The 4,187-nt window shown below is 46.6% G+C and overlaps 1 long non-coding RNA gene across 1 annotated transcript; it reads left to right on the plus strand.

Annotated features, from left to right (window-relative positions):
* The first annotated feature begins 723 nt into the window (after positions 1–723).
* LOC308572769 lies at positions 724–3,809 on the plus strand. The gene is made up of 3 exons (XR_014001861.1): positions 724–787; positions 2,801–2,929; positions 3,374–3,809. It is a non-coding gene; the product is annotated as an uncharacterized lncRNA (long non-coding RNA).
* Positions 3,810–4,187: the final 378 nt, after the last annotated feature.

Below are 4,187 nucleotides of genomic sequence, written 5' to 3' on the forward strand. Positions count from 1 at the left end.
CATCCCTCCTCAGTCCAGCCCCTGACAGCCACCAACATGGAAGCCTTTAAAATATTATTAGACCATTTCACAGAGGACAAGGCTATCCATACTAGCCATAGAATCATAGAATTGTAAAGTCAGAAGGGATCCCAAGGGTCATCTAGTCCAACCCCCTGCAATGCAGGAATCCTGCCCACGGCCATCCCTGAGGTGGACTTGAACTACCAGAACCTTGGTTAACAGCCTGGCGCACTGATCCATTGGAGGCCATGCTGTGGCTTCATAGTCCGAAATGAGTCCGAAAACCAGTTTCTGGAAAGCACAGAGTGCTCTTGTGGTTACGTCCTGCTTGCCAGTTTGCCCCTGGCATCTGGTTGGCCCCTGTGAGAACAGGATGTTGGGCTAGTGGTGCCAGTGGCTTCATCCAGTAGATCCTTCTTATGAGAAAGCCCAAGTTAATCTTTGCTTCCTTGTTTACTCAAGAGCTAGAAGCCAGGGTGTTTTCTTCTCACAAGCTGGTGACCAGAACTCCATCCTTCTTCTTCCTGTTTTCCACAGGGCCTGTGCTGTTGCTGAACACACTTTCCATTGGGGAGCCAAGATACCTTCCATTGCAACAGGGCTAACTCAACACTGGCTCAGCACCAGCAGATACCTGCCCTGACCAGCAGCTCGGACCATTTTAAGTTCCCAGTACCCCAAAAAAGCAACCGCCAATCATAGCCTGGTATAGTTTGCGAGGCAGTCCTTCTGAAAGAAGCCTAGGTTTGCTGCAACCAAAGGAGGTGTTGCCAGCTTCCTCCAGGTGAGTAAGACAGATTTATTGGGAAGAGCTGGCCCCAGTTACAAGGGTGTTCACCGTGGTTCCAAGATGGATTGCTTTTGTGTGTGACTGGGTGTAGACATTCGCCACTGTGTTGTGGGTGGATTGTCTACGTGGAATCCTGGCCTATACTGTTTCAAATGGTGGGCAGCTGGCTGTGGCGAAACACCAGCCCCAAAGAGCCAATGAAATGAATCCATTCCCCACTGGGCATGTGCTATGAAACAGCAATGGCAGCCAAACCTTTGGGCATGAGGCAAGCCCAGAATGTTATTACCACTTTACATTTTGATATGGTTTTGTCTCTAGTGTTCTGGGGAGTAGGTGAAGGCCAGGGCAGTTGTGACTGCCTGCCACAGTTAAGCTCACAAGCCCTCTTTCCCATACCAAGGCGTGCCTCTTCTTCCCTGCTACGTGTTGGCCATCCATGCTATTCAGCTGCTATATCACCCCCTCCAAGAGTCCTGATTTTCCAGGGACAGTCGCAGAATTACAAAAGACATCCCAGCTTCTGATCTGATCATGGGATGTCTCTTTTTCCCCTGCCAGTGCCGCCGTGGGCGAGGAAGAGAATCTATTGCCACGGAGACCCAGCCCTGTGAGGCACACTGGCTCTGATGGGCAGGCAGAGGGCAGGGCTACCCTGGGTGGGAAGAAAGGGGGAGCAGAGCAGAGAGCAAAGAGTATTGATTTTTTAATAATAATAATAATAATAATAATAATAATAATAATAATAATAATAATAAATTTATATGCCACCTACCTGGCTGGGTTTCCTCAGCCACTCTGGGTGGATCCCAACAGAATATTAAAAACACGATAAAACATCAAACATTAAAAACTTCCCTGAACAGGGCTGCCTTCAGATGTCTTCTAAAAGTCATTCTTTCCCATTCTTTCCCCCGCTGATTCTGAGTCTAAACATCTGTTTGAACTTTTCTATTGTATTTGTATTAATGTTTCTTTCTATCAGACTTTCTGCGTTGCAGTTAACTTTGTGCCAGTTATGTGTTTTGCACATTTTCACCCTCGCCTCTGTTTTCTGTTGTACTCGGATGCATTCGCGACTCACATTATTAAGACGCATTTACTATTTCAACATTGGCTTCTATTTTGTGGCAAGTGCATGGCTTCATTCTTCTGTAATTTTATGTGTAATAAAAACAAAAAGGGAAATAGATTGAGCCTCAATATGACTATATCATAAAATCATGTTGTAGGAAGGGATACTAATTTAGCCAGCTAGCCCTGGTGATCATCTAATGTTTTTGGGATGGATTTTACCGCTAAATTGATTTTTGAATTCTGAATTTACTGTTATTCACGTTTTATACTGTATTTTATGCTGCTTTTTGTTGCATCAATTAAGTGTTTTAAATTTGTTGTTAGCTACCCTGAGCCCGGTTTCTGAACCGGGAAGGGCGGGATGTAAATAAACATTGATTATTATTGATTATTATTATCTAGTCCAGCCCCCTGCAGTGCAGGAATCTCAACCAAAGCATCCATGACAGATGGCCAGCCAACCTCCAAGGAAGGAGAGACCACCACCTTCCGAGGGAGACGGTTCCACTGTTGAACAGCTCTTACTGTCAGAAAGGGCTTTATACTGTCTATCCTTCTGGGACGCTATCCTTTTGAAAGGGAATATTTCAGTGGCTTTAGAATCATTCCCTCTATTTCCCCAAGTGCAGGCATGAGTGCCAGCCCTAAGGAAGCCAAAAGTGCATGTACAGAGAGAGTTGGAAACGCACAGGTTTGCAGAAGTCCAAAAATCTTTACAAAATTTCCCCCCAACCCTAAAAGAGCCAATGAGACCAGTGGACACAGAATGCTAAGTGTCTATTTTCTTGTTTTCCATGTGGGTGGGATGGGAAATAAGGAGAAAGGAATGGAATGGAGGAATGTCTCAGTGGAGGGAATGTAGCTGTTTGACTGGAGCCGTGAATATGAGCCATTCTCACTGCGGCACTTGCTATTTCCCATCTCCATAAGATCATCCCTGATCCCTCCTTGTGAGGGATACGTCAAGAGATGATGTGCATCTGCCATAGCGCTTTCTGCGTCCTACGGTGTGAATCTCTGGTGTGAAGGATCATCTCATCGGGGTGAATAAAGCAACAGGTTTGTGAATTACTTTGCATCAGGAGGACATGGGGGAGAAAGGGATGCTGGTGCTAGATGGGCTTCTTGCACATGAGGTTTAGTCCAGCTGCCACTGGTGTGTGTGGAGGTTAATACCAGCTGCCACTTATGCCAAATAAGGGCAACACTCCATAAATACTTTGAATTCCTAGACACCACCAGCATTCTGTGTCGTCCTGCACCTGGGATTTCTCCAGCCCTGCCTTAAGGGTGTTTTCAGAGGTCACACGGTCACTGCCTCTGGGATGGCGATTGCAAGCAAACGCACATCACAACCACTTGTGTTGCCCCACGATTAAGTCCTACCCCCAGCCTTTTAAGCTGGGGGTGGGTGGGGAGTCAGCCAGACCTCTAGGGAGAGGAGACCAGCCCATCTTTCTTTACAGTCCTAAGGTGTGTCTGTTCAATCCCACATCCTTTCAGGTGTGACCACACAGCTGCCCATCGGGATTTCAAAGGAGAGCCGCAACGCTGAATTATCCACCACATGAGCTAACCTGATGGCTGAGTTCATAATCCGAGCTTCTTCTTTGTGTGCCCTCCCCAAGGGAAGTGCAGAGAGCAGCAACATGACAACAGGCCTCTTTCAGTTGTGGTTCCCCATTTGTGGAATGCTCTCCTCAGGGAAGCACTGTCTGTTTTTAAGCAACTGACGATAACATTCTCTTTTTTTTTTACCCAAGATCACAGTTTTGAACTGGGAGGGTAGTTAGAGCGGCCTTTGTTGCACTTATCCTTTGAGTGGGGTGAGTAGGATGAGCTCCTTTCAAATATATGATCAGGTGTGCATTTCGGGGTTTTTGTCTTTTGCCGGTTTTTTATCTGATTTTAATGTCTCCTTCCGGCAACTCCTGCAGCCAAGCTGTATTGCTCTGCTTTGCTTTGGGCCACATCAGCGAGGCTGAGGGGGGGGGGTCTTGTCGTCTGGGTTGCTCAGGACCCTTAAACGCACTGCCCAGGTTCGCGCCCCAGGAAGCTCATTTCAGTGCCGCTAACTCAGTGGTTTGACTTCACCCCTGGAGGCGCACTCCATTGTCTCTCGAGACAAAAGAGGCAAACATACTTCATTTTTACTGTTATAATAATAGTAATGAGTTGCTGCCCATCTGGCTGGGCCTTCCCAGCCACTCTGAGTGGCTCCCAACAGAATATTAAAAACATGATAAAACATCAAACATTAAAAACTTCCCGAAACAGGGCTGCCTTTAGATGTCTTCTAAAAGTCAGATAGCTGTTT

This window comes from Podarcis bocagei (assembly GCF_964188305.1).
Source record: "Podarcis bocagei genome assembly, chromosome: 13".
Classification (NCBI taxonomy): Eukaryota; Metazoa; Chordata; class Lepidosauria; order Squamata; family Lacertidae; genus Podarcis; species Podarcis bocagei.